Source organism: Bactrocera latifrons, unplaced genomic scaffold (genome assembly GCF_001853355.1).
Source record: "Bactrocera latifrons isolate USDA-ARS-PBARC rearing strain unplaced genomic scaffold, ASM185335v1 scaffold_11, whole genome shotgun sequence".
Taxonomy (NCBI): domain Eukaryota; kingdom Metazoa; phylum Arthropoda; class Insecta; order Diptera; family Tephritidae; genus Bactrocera; species Bactrocera latifrons.
The window spans coordinates 2,542,755-2,556,199 of record NW_017534519.1 but is presented as its reverse complement, the minus strand read 5'-3'; the positions used below and the strand labels follow the sequence as shown (position 1 = coordinate 2,556,199).

General features: G+C 37.6%; 1 protein-coding gene across 1 annotated transcript in view; it reads left to right on the top strand.

Annotated features, from left to right (window-relative positions):
• The window catches only part of LOC108973007 (3-hydroxy-3-methylglutaryl-coenzyme A reductase), a 51,863-nt gene that overhangs the window by 1,328 nt on the left and 37,090 nt on the right, over positions 1–13,445 (top strand). The gene's annotated exons all lie outside the window — the stretch shown is intronic.

The following is a 13,445-nucleotide window of genomic DNA, read 5'->3' as shown; positions in this document are numbered from 1 at the left end:
CCTTCAAAGCATATTCGGTGGAAGCAATGCGAACTTTTTCTGGCTCTCATATTATAAAATCAGGTCTGAATGAATGGCTTTATTTGTTATGAACCAAGGCGCGTTTGTAATCAATCTTAGAGTTTTCGTTTGGTATCTTTCTAGAATTTCGATATTTTTTGTTAAAGATGAAATTAAAAGATTTAGTTCAGCATATTTGCACAGAATAAGTTACCATGACAATCCTTTGGCAGTCATGTTATTATATGATAGTAATGATGTTGTTCTACATCTCCCATGTAGGAATTAAGTAAATGTTTAATTAAATACGTCACTACGATATTAAATGTATAATAAAATTTTTAATATAAACATTGTATTTAGAGCATATTGTTATATTGTATATTATTCAAATGGAGATCAAAAATATTAGTCAAATTATGGTTTTGTTATCAAATTTGCTTCTTATTTACTAAAATAGATTGCAAATGAAATGTATTTTAAAAAAAAAAAATTAAATATTTGGATACGTGAATTCGAAATTTTAAAAAATAAGGTGTTTTTAAATATGATATATTGTTTGATGTTTTATATTAAGAAAACGAGTGATATATTGGACAAACACAAAAGAACATTAAATTCTGATTGATGTCTCAAAAAGTAAAAAGGGACCAATATTGTTGTGGGTCTTACAAATTTCGTGGCAAACTTGCTTTTACCTGCTTAGGGCTTAAAAATTAAAAAATTATTTTTGGTGTCAAGAATTCTTTTAATTATTGCAAGGTGCATTCCAAAGTAAACAGGACTAAAAAAACAATCAATTTATTTTATTCAAAAGACTCCTGCTTCAATACAGCTTTTTGCACGGTCCAAAATCATGTCAAAGGAGTATTTTAGCTCGAAGTCGCATGCCATATCAGGTGAACACGGGGAGTGGTTAATGGTTAAAATGTGATTTTTGGTCAAATAATCGGTCACAATTATGTCCTTCGAATGTTGGATTCTGAGCAATTTTTGGCGTTGTCACTCGTGCACTCTGCTACGGAATAGGCAATCATCGCCATAAACTTGTTTCATCAATTGAAACTTTTCGCTAAAAGTTTACCAGTTTTAAAACAAAATTTAATGTTGGCTCTTTGTTCGAAGCTAATTTTCGCACCGATAACACAAACATACGGACACTTAAACGCAATAACTTCACTTCCAATCGATGAAATCTCATGAAATTCTCACGGACAATCGATAATGATAGCAGATTCTAACGCACCAGTCGACATATAGATGGAGCCACCACTTACTTACTTTGGAACGTACCTTGTATAATTTTATACAAAGACCAATTCTATTAAACATAAAAATTTGCATGTTGAACTTTTTAATGAAAAAATCGAATTTTTCTTCAAATATAAAACAATATAATAAATTGTACAACCACTTTAGATATCTGTAGATGTGCGACGAGTTTTTGGAAAAACGCTTAAAAAAATTTATTAATTTTTGATGCATGCAAAAAGGAAACCAATCCAATTTCTTGTTTTCATCACCAAGCATTCATCGAAATGTTAATGTGTTTGTTGTTGTACCTCCAAAAATATTTCTGAAGTAATTTCGAGACATGGTGCCGAGTAGCCAGTCTTTGGCCGGATAAAACTCCAGAACCGTTCCGTTTACTTAGACCCGTCTGTCGTGGGAACGGAAAATAATATTAACTTCATCTCTCTTTAATATAGGCGCAAATGAATTATTTATCAATACTCCATTTCATCAGCATAAATTGATTTGAAACTCAAATGTGTGACATCGTTTGCTTTAAACGAACGACAAATTGCTATTCTGTTGACAGAGGCACCTACCAAAGGGACTAGTGTGCCATTGCATAAATTTGTTTTCAAAGTAATTTCATGTAAATACACGCTTTATGTCATATGCATGTGTGATGTTAAGCAATTGTCTGGTTTAGGACGAGAGCTTAGAAGCATACAAGAGTACATAAGTAATATTCACGTATATATGTACATATGTATATTCACATATCACTATTTGTGTTTGTGTATGTTTGAATATGTTTGTAACACTTTCAAAATTATGTATCGATAATACTTATTATGTGTTATACATACTAACACTCCTGCAATATCACTGGCAGTTCCCAAAGGACCTAAAATTAAGTACCGCTCTTAACTTTTGACTTGAATTGACTAATTTATTTTGTAAAACTAAAACGTTTTAAAATTTATAAGTGTCAGTTCATTACCACCAGAAATTCGTCTAGTACGAAAGGAACTAATAAGTATGTGACTACCACACTTCTGACTACAGTGAAGTCACTCAGAAACTACAACATATGGTGACTTCCCTCCCACACATTCTCTTTTACTATATATACCTGCACACTTACAAATGATAATGTCTATCGCCCGAACTCATCCTTTGACAGCATGAAGCCAGAAATGTTCTTCAATTTTTAGTAGCGCCACGTTTCTGTCGCCTGTGCTGCTTCAGCTAAGTTGCGTTTCCGCTCTGATGTGTAAATTAAATTACGAACATCTGGTGCTGCAGCCAAGTGTAAGAAAAAAAAAAAAAAAAAAAAAAAAAGTAAAAAAAAAAAAAAAAAAAAAAAAAAAAAAAAAAAATTAGAAAGACAAGTGGATTTAAAATAATACCATTTAAGGCATATAATCCGTTGTGGTTACCACAACCGAGTGGAACTTCACATACATATGTACATATGTATATGTATAAGTAAGAACATACGTTTGCCTTAGTCATACATACATAAATGTGTATATGATTTCTTACAAGAATTGTACACGCTTTTTAGTAAAATTATGCTCAAAATATATAGTTTTTTAGGAAACATATCCAACGCTTTGCAGACCCGCTTAAATTTATTGATTCAATACCTTTTCCCTGTGGTCCAGGCATGCAAAAATAACGCATTTCTTGAGCTTCCGTTAGATGACTGAGAATTGTAATATTCATCAATAATATTGGTTGAATATTGAATTGATCAATATAAAACCATAGATTATTGGGTTAGTCCACAATTCAGGAAAAATGTTACATGCCACATTCCTTCGAATGGCTGAGCTTTGTACACCCAACTCTTTTTTCCACGGTTTCTTTTTACACGGATTTCTGAGGAACGCATCTACCGTATAAAAAAACATTTGGATGTACATTGTATATTTTACTTTTATTATTTTTGCTATAATATACACTTGTGCGCCCTTTAGAGAGCATTATACAATTTATTGCTAAATTCAAATTGTATGCCTTCATGAAGGTAACATAAATGCGCTAGACTATAGCAAATTTTAGTGCATAAAACGTTACGCCATTGGACGGCTGAAGGATTTTAATGATGAGCTTCTCCACGCCAGAAAACTCCCTGAGTTTATCACGTAATCATATGATGGTACATATATGTTTTTATATAAATAATTTTTATAGCGCATATTTGAGGAAAAGTAAAATTATTGAAAGCAAAAATTCACTTTAAATGAAAAGAAGAGGTCATTAATAGTAAAAATTGTCATACACATATTTATACATACATATGTACAGCTGCGAGCAGTGAAATAGTAGTGGGTGTTAGAGTTTTACATACCTGTGAGTTATGGAAAATTGTAAACAATTTTGACATCAATTGAAATGGAAAAGTTTATCATATTTTCCTGGCTACGTTTATTAATACAAATATTTTAATTTGAATGGGTGTAAGATATATTTATTCACAAATTAGATGGGAGCAGTAAAATAGTAGTAAAGTCATAATTGTTTTTTTTTTAACTGAAGGATTTTTTTACGAGATATTAGTACTTGGTAGCATGGCCATGATTTTTAATAACAGCAATACACCACCTCTTCACAGAATCTACGAGACTCTGGCATCTTTTTAGTGGTATGTTCTGCCATGCTTGCTGCACTACGGTCCACAACTCATTGTTATTTTTGGGTTTGTCATCCCATACGGCTTTCTTAACGTCTGCCCAAAGGTTTTCAATGGGATTGAGGTCAGGGGATTGAGCTGGCCAATCCGTGACCTCAATTCCATTGACCTGAAAGCACTTCTTTGCCACCCTACTGGTATATTTCGGGTCATTATCCTGCTGAAATATCCATTTCAGCGGCATGTCATCTTCAGCAAATGGCATCATAATGTTCTGCAATATATTCACATATGCCTATATTGGGCCTACACCTCTTTAAGAAAAACAGCCCCAAACCATGATACTCGAACCGACATGCTTCAAAGTTTTTGTGGTAAACCTGGGGTCGAACTCTTTATTAGGAGGGGCGTCTTACATACTGACGGGACCCTTTACTGCCGTATAAAACCACTTTCGACTCGTCTGTCCACAATATGTTGCGCCACTTCTCCTTCGGTCAAGGTAAGTGTTCTTTGGCGAATTTCAGACGTCGAGCCCACTAAAATATGCACAGTCATATGTACATGAGCTTTTTTCATTAGATAATAAATAAAATAACAAGAAACTTACTTTTTGATTGATAAAATTTAATATTTTTAAGTAAAAATAATCTGTGTCCAATCAGCTCACCGTTCACTATTTTAATGCTCGCTCATAAAAACAGATATCACAATATAATTAGCTGTAAAAAAGTAACGGTAAGTGTTTCGCACTTATTGTTGTGYATAACAGGACCGTTACACTACAGAGAATATAACTAGAATAATAATCAACTTCAATACCATAAAAGAAACAAAATTTAAAGGGAAACTATTTTTGTCAATAGCCACTACTATTTTAATGCTCGCAACTGTACATACACAGCCATTTCTGCAAGTCTATCTTTTCACCTTTTCCTATTTAAGCATTTAATGCTACATGCTCCCAGTGGCAGTAGATTTCCGTTCGCCAGTTGCTCGAAAGCAAGCGTACATGAACATACATACATACACGGCACTACCATGTTGAAACATCGGGTTCCGCTAATTGCAAGAACTTAATTTCCGACATTCTGCGATTGCCATGCCACACACAACGAGAAAATCGAAATGAAATCGCTGTAAGCGGAAGCAAAGTAGCTGATAGGGAAAATTGATTTGCAGTGGTGTTAAATTTCAATCGAAGATATTTCATCTTAAACGTTCCGCGGTTGAAAAAATCATAACTAAAATATGCTTTTGAGCGAAAATTAAGCTTCGCTCTTTCGTAAACTCTTTTTATAAGCGAATTGCCTAATTTATTTACATTCATATGCAAATATGTAATACATAAGTGGAATGTAAAGCGGGACAAACGCGGAGAGCATATCAAATAATAGAGCTTCATTGGTCGCCAAAACCACAAGTGTTCATACAAGTATTCATACAAATATTCATTTTGTAAAGTAACACTTTTTTAAATGTATGCAGCCTCCTTAAGATTACCAATCCTCACCAAAATTTTTTTTTTTTTTTTTTTTTTTTTTTTTTTTTGTGACGAACGCAACCATAAATTTGTTTAGGTTCGCTGAATTCCTCGTTTATGATGATCAACTTAAAACATATACAAATTCCATTTCTTTGCGGCCACGATTTCGTAATATGATCATACTATAAACATACATACACGTGTAGATTCATACATGCATACCTTCAGCTAGTGCCGCGCTGCGGTGGCGAAAATAGCCGCTGCGTCTGCGATGGTTTGTCTTGATTGCTGACGTCATATCAGCGTCAGCTGTTTGTTGGTTCACTGATTGCCTACTCTTTTTTTAAAAACCGACCATCGAGAGTGTCGGCACCCTGGCGCTTCACATACGGTGAGTAAGCCACCCACCAACAATTTATAGCGACAAGTGCCTGTAGTCGCGTGTTATAATGAGAAGTTTCAGCTTTCAGCTATTAACGCAGCAAAACTCGAAATTTTTAAGCAAAAAACTAAATGAAAAAGCACTTCATTCTTTTCGCTCACTTTCTCCTTATGACGCGTTATGGCTCTATTGCCTACATATGTAGGTCCAATGGTTTCCCACCGTTGCTTCTGGTAGTGCCGTTCGTTACGCTCTCCGCTAGCGCTGCCGCACGCGCCATCATTGTCGCCGTTCTGCTGTGCGACGTCGCACGAGTGTACGCTACGATCGCTAGCACCAGTCATGTACTTACTGTTAGGCTCTAACTCTAGGCCGCGAACGCAAGCGTTATCGCTGTCGTCAGCGATCAGTTTAATGGCCAACAGCTGTTGGCGCTATCGCAGTTAATAACCATAGAAATTCGAAACCGCCGTTGGCATTCGTAACGTGGTTTTTAGTGCCAAATAAATTGCAAATGTAAGCATTCGTATGCGCACGCCACAAACGCCCCTTGGCACTTGCAGTACATGGTCTAGGCTTACACAATATGTGTCTACATATTGCAATTGTTTTTGTTGTAGCAAAAAAGCAATTGTTTTTGCAGTAATAAAGCAAATGCAATTGTACTAAAAATACATTTTTATGCACATACAAAATTGCCACCAGGAAATTCTGGCGACTGGTACTTTTGGATTTATACTCTATATATTTATCCAATTCTCGAGACTGCATTGTTGTGATATTTCTTGGACTTTTTTGTTTCCTTGCCTGAAAAGGCCGATGAAAGGCAAGCCTTTTGAGATAACAAAGGGGAGCCTAGCAGTATGCACCTCGGCTCTTAGGGCTATTCCGGAGAATACCTTTCGTGATGCCTTCAATGCTTGGAAATCGCGCTGGCAGAGCTGCATCGACGCAGAAGGTGCCCATTTTGAAAGTTCTTAAAGAATTGTACCGATTGGCTCAATACATTTTTTTAAATCGACTCAGTAAAAATTAAAAAAAAAAATTCTAAACTCGACATATCTTTAAATCCAAAAATTGGAATTTTTTCAAAAAAGGTGATCAATAAAATAGATTTATGCGTGAATTATACGTTAATATTATAAATCATATAGAACCTAAAAATGTTTTTCTTGTTGCAAATTTCTCCCAGGGCGCGCATACAACTCCAAATCAAAGCAAATTGTAGGAGTGTTTCAAACCCGTGGTTGTGGCTTATGATATGACATCAGTTCTTTTTTCTTTGTTATTCGTTTTGTGGCTTTTTTACCAAGCGCTTGTGCGCATTTTTTAAATAAAAGCGCTTCCCGCTTTTTACGAATTCAAAGCACTCGTGCTTTGGCGTTGCGCGCGCTCACTTTTTTAACTACGATATGCTGACCTGCTTTGCTAACTGCTATTAATTGTTTGAATTTACTTGTCTGCCCTTTCTTAATGACTTTATTTAATTAGCTGCTTCTCTTCTTTATTTAAATGTTTCGGAATTTAAATTGTTTTGTTAATCACATATCACACATACATACATACATATATACAGTTATTGCAGTTTTCGTGGCCAACTCTTTTCACTTCAAAAATGTGCACATATTCTTATATATGGTCTTTATAAATGCCTTGCAGTGCCAGGATTTGCATTTTTATGGCCGATTTCCTGGCGTTTTCCTTCAAGTAATAATTATACACAATAATTACAATACTCATTCCAAGGTAATTGACCAAGTTTGCTTGGATTGTGCGATTTCGAATTCGAAGTCTCCAAGTGCACCACGCAATATTATACTAATGAGACACAGTAGACGTATGAATACTTGACTGTAAGAAATTTCAAAGAGAAATTTACAATAAAAAAATATACTCCTTTTTGCCTACTTTTTTTGGCGCTATACTTTTACAATTATTTTTCTGTGTACTTTTTAATTATTTTATTTTTAATTATTTAATAGTGAAAGTCCCGCTTTATAGCAATATTTGTTAGTGAGTGACGGAAAAATGCTCAACTCAGATAAAATTTCTCTCAAACTATTTAGTAAGACTGATAACAGCTCAGTTGCCAAAAATGTGTCAAAATTAGTTTGTTGTTGACGTTGAGATATTTTTGCTACTTTTGTATTTACTACTTTATGGACGCACCTTGTGAAGCGAGATGTTTGGGAATTAAACAAAAAACTACGGAATCAATTGTTTCATAATTCTATATAGTAAAATATTTTGAACACAGAAATTTGAAATATTTGTGTTATCCGCGATCTTGGATGGCAAAAATTACTAAAAAAAAGTTATCCACTGCTGTAATGATTCCGGTCTTCTGAATAAAACCTTAATCGAATCTCACTTTTGATGTTGTCACGTTCGAAAAAATTACAAAAAAAGTTGAATTTTACCAAAAATTTTGGTCGTTGTTGACCAAATAAAAGTCGATTTTTGGCTTTTGAGATCAATAAACTGGTTGAAACATCTATTAGAGTCTTGGTCCGGCCAAAATGAGGGCACTCTGGAGCCTTAATCGGAGATGACCAAATTTATAATGTTTCATTGCAGAGAGAACTAAATGTGTACAGAACATGCAAAATTTGATAGTGGTCGGGCTAGGTATTTTTTACCGAGTAATCCAAGCAAAGATACCCAAACTGAGCTGATAAAACTGAGAGTCTACACTTAGGAGCCCTGTAACTCAAGAACTATTTGAGATATCGATTTAAAATTATAGTGCATTTCTTTTGACCAGCGTGCAGAGCTAAATCGATCTAGTCGTGCCCGTCGTGTATCCGTGTATATATACGAAATAGTCCCTCAATTTTTGAGATATCGATCTTAAAATTTTCAGCCGTTCTTTTCCCACCAAGAAGCTGCTCGTTTGTCGGAACGGCCGGTACCGGACAACTATAGTACAACAAAAACTGAACGATCGGAATAAAGTGCGAGATATTTTTTCTAAATTTGGCATGGATTATGGTCGAAGACAACAGTGTAATCTCCGTTGAAATTATTCATATCCAGTCACTATCTGCAATAAAAATGAGCGAGCAGAAATTTTGTAAGAATCCTTTTGTATTTGTATAGAGGATTGTATCTTCGGTGCAACCGTTCTTTCTTTTTTGTTTTTTACTTTGAGTTCAAATCCCACATGAAGTTGTTGCAACACTAAAACTACCTTTCCTCCTAATACTTCGTGTCTTTTGGGCTGTGTTATATTCTTTTTAACTTTCCAAAGATCTGCAAATACTTAACTTAACCAAATAAATTAAAGTCCCGTTGCTTTGTGTAATGCAGACTGACATTGTTATTTGGCGTGTTAAGAAGATACCTTAGCCCACCTTCGACCAAAGCTGAACCCTCAGATTTCTTCTTCGCACTGCTTTCTTCTCTGCTGCCACCCGTTTTCTCCAGCCCAAGCGCTTGAGTGGGCTGATGATAGACGCACGCAGGCGCACATGCACCAATTCCCCGAATGGGCCGAGCAAGAGCAATGCACTTGGGAGCTGTGTAAATGCACATAATAAACGAGCACAAACTGAACCATAAACACACATAGTTGTCTTTTAGTTTATATTTACTTATTTATGTATGCATGCAGCGATTTTGCCCAACACTTCAAGCATATAAACCCCAAAAAGCATGGACAAGTACTCGTGCTGACGCTCACGAATGCGACCACAGCCCCAAAACAATCTCAAAGTTTACACAAACTTTATACAGCATTTCGGTGATCTGCAGTTTGCTTATTTATTTATTTGTATTTTTTGTATTTTTAGTATCTTTAAGAATGTGTGTTTAGATGCAATATTGTGTGCTTTTATTAGGTACCTATTGCCCGCCTGCCACTCACGTTGTTTACACGAATTCCAAACCAGTAACGAAGCAAATAAAACCAAAAACAGAAATGCGAAATAAGTAAATAGAAGAAAAATAAAAATGCAGCCATGAATATTGAGGCAGGCAATTCCGTAGCCGTAGCCGCAGCCATAGTCCAAGTGCTATTTAGTTGGCTTCTGCATTGAGTAAACATTTGACTGGCGTTGCGTTAACAATTTTCGAGCAAAACAACAGTGACAACAAAGCCAAAAACGAACACAACAAAATTTAACCCAAAAACAATGATTGTTAGTAAAGTAAAGGCAATAGCAACAAATGACAAACAATAGAGACCGAAGACAAGAGTCACAGCAATCGGCGCGCACGCCTCCAAATGCAAGCGACCGATTTGAACGGCGGCGGGCAAACGAACAAACAGTCAGACAGGCGGATAGTGCGTGAGGCCAAGCGACAGACGGCGGCAGCGCATTGATGGATGCATTTTGTCGCTGCACTGTTGGCCCGCTTGGTTGCAGCAACATGTTTGTCATATCGTCTGCTGGCCTAAACCATGTGGGCTGTCTAATGCGGCTAACTTCCCAGTGATGTTGATGTTGACTGAGTTGCAATCGCTGTTTTGTGGCTTGTGCGTTGGGCTGTGTGGGCTGCGCATACACCTATATATTGGTGTGCTTTCGGCTCTATTCCCAGTGCGCTACATGCCACCACTCGACATCTAGCAGTGACATCTTAATAATGCGCCGTAAATCCTCGTTGTCATGAAGGCTGTATACGCACACACACACACACACACCATGGTGTTGTTAGTATTCAAGTGTGTGTGTAGCTGTGCGCTCCGCGGACGTACATCATTTGTAGTCGTTTCTTATCGTCATGGCAGTTGGTGTATCCGGCACATTGTACTCCCATCCGCATGTACTTACACACGCACATAATTACAACGGTATGTTTACATCCAAGCTTGCTCTTGGCACAATGGGAGCAGTACAAAAGATGCAATTGCGTTTCGGCCAATTCCAGGATGCCACTAATTTGTAAATGTTGCTTGTTGGGTCTAATTGAAATATCGCAAGATGACAATCCGAACTCATATCCATAAGTGCACTACATTCAAACACCCATGTAGCTATAGAATTACGGAAAATGTTAGAGCAAAGCAATGAAATTAGAACGTGTAACGTTTCAAAACTCGTTATTATGTAGTACAGGACTAGTGCACTTCGATTCGATTTGAGTGTCTTGGCTCATAAGTTTCATTTATAGTATGGACAAGGTGTTGTTTCATTATGATGGAACGATGAATGTGAACTCAGAGTGTCTCGATGAGTGTATAGTGCCAAATACACAAGGACATAATATGACTATACTTAATATGAGGATTTGTCGTACAAATCTACACTGGAACAATAAAGCTATTAGAGCATAGTTCGAACTATGCAAACGTAGTTATTAGAGTGCGTCATATCAAGAGTCTTTTTTTTTGTATTTGTATACTCGTTTCTATTACTCATTTATTTTAATGGATAAAACTAATATTGAAAACATCGGTTCAATTTCACTATTTTGTATCCGCTAAGGCTGCTTTACGTGTTTACGATTAGAATTTAAGTGTGCTCTGCCCGATCCACAAAAAGGGAGACCACACAATCTGCGCCCTCTACCGTGGGGTAACCCTCCTCAATATTGCATACTTATATTCCTGGGAGCGTACTGTGTGAAAGATTAAAACCCAACGTCGACAAACTGTTTGGACCTCATCAGTGTGACCTTAGGCCTAGAAAATCAACAACTAACCAGGCATTCACCATGCGTGAAATCTTGGAAAAGATGCGTAAAGGGATCGACACACACCACATATTCGTCGATTTCAAAGCTTCTTCTGACAGCACGAAAAGAAGCTGCCTTTATGCCGCGATATCTGAATTTGATATTCCCGCAAAACAAATAAGGCTATGTAAACTGAGGTTGATCAACGCCCAAATCTCCGTCAGGATCGGGTAAGACCTTTCAGACAAGGCGACTCTCTATCTACTCTTGGAGAAAATAATTGAAGCTGCACAGCTGAATAGAAAAGGTGCAATCTTCTAGAAGAGTGTACAGCTGCTGGCGTACGTGATTTTTCCAAACTGGATAAGGAAGCAAAGCCAATGGGTCTGGTAGTGAACGAAGACAAAACGAAATATCTCCCGTCGTCAATCAAACAATGGTCAGTCTTGAAGTCTAACGCAGAATAACTCTTGACCTGGCTACACTTAGAATCTCCAATTAGAGCCAAACAGCGAAAAGGAAGAACCACTGCCGCGCTATTATAAACTCGGCTATAATCGCGTAAGCGGTATCTACACCAAAGCAGAAAAAGAAGACTTACTGAGCTTCAGTTACCCAACTTGGTCCCACAGAAATTATTTTTTGGTCTATCCGTGAATTTAAAATCTAAATATATTTTTAACTAGTTGACAACGGAAATTTTTAGATTTCGCCGACAGCACTTGTAAAACAATCCACTCTTTCGGTGACACACAGTCGCTTGCGCACTTAATTTTAATGCTTCCTTTCGCCTCGCAAGTGCAAATGTACCGACCGATACTTCAACTGATCATGCCATTTGGGACAGACACAAAGAAACAACTTGTGGATACACTTGTCGTGTTGTCTGGCAATCGTACACTTGTTAAACCAGTCCCATTTACTTGGTTAATATCGCCATCTGTGACGACGGTCACGCACTTCCAACCGATATGACGTCCCTCAAGGCAGCGCTCCGCTTTTTTGGACGCGGAATTGCATTGAGTCTTTTGCAGCGCGACACCGAGTGCGGAACGCCTGAGCGTGTGACTGCGAATATCGAAAATTGAAACCAAAATATATAAAAACAAAAAATAACAAATTCGAAAATGATTTAAACCAGAAAAGAGTACGAGTTGCTACCAAGAGGCAACGTGATATTTCCCATCTGCAAGTGAAAAGCGAACATGCACACATGCAGGCAGCTATTCAACTTTCAAGACCACCGTCCAACAACTGCTGTTACGGTATGCGTCTTCATTTGCTGCCACCAGACGCTCTTTAGCTGGACATTATTTAATACCTTGTGACTGTTGTGGCCACTATGGCGGTTGCGGCTGCGGCTGCGGTCGCCGTCACTGATGATTATGTGATCATGCGTCTGCGTCGCTGCGCAGCGCCGGCATACAATAGATTGCTGGTAACAACTGAAAAAGCAGTTGGTTGATTGGTGCCGCGCTTGGCTTGCTAGCTTGCTGGCAGCTAGCTGCTGATAATCTCTCTGTTTAACTTGCAGCCGCGACCTGTTTGCCGAAGTAGTTGTGTTTAGCCTCAGATTTGCGGATTTCTTATGCATACCCTGTGCTGCCGACTATTATGCCTCTTATACATATGTGTTGTTGTTTTGTTTTTGTTATCAGTTTTGTCATACTTTGTACCATCGCGCCCGGATATTACAACCACTTTGTGTTTGGCAAGTAATTTGTTGAAGAAGCCTGCATTTGGCGTGCGACTACATAGGTACGAGAACTATGCCGCGCCGCGTTTGCCCTCCCGGTTGAGTTATCTGCTGCAATGGCAACAGGTGGGAAGTCTGCTAGTCGATCAGTCGGCAAACGTCCCACACAAGCTTCGCAAACACACGCTTCGTTGTGGGCTATTCGTAATGAAATTTATGACTATGAATGTATGTACATATGTACAACGCAAACATTGGTATATGTGCGTATGTGTTCGTGTAAAATTATTAATACGACTGTCAGCGTGCGCCTTTGTCGTCCGCCAGTCTGTGCGATGTTGGTGGCTGATTGGCTGCTCGTGGCCATGCCAATGACCATGTAGTCGGTGTA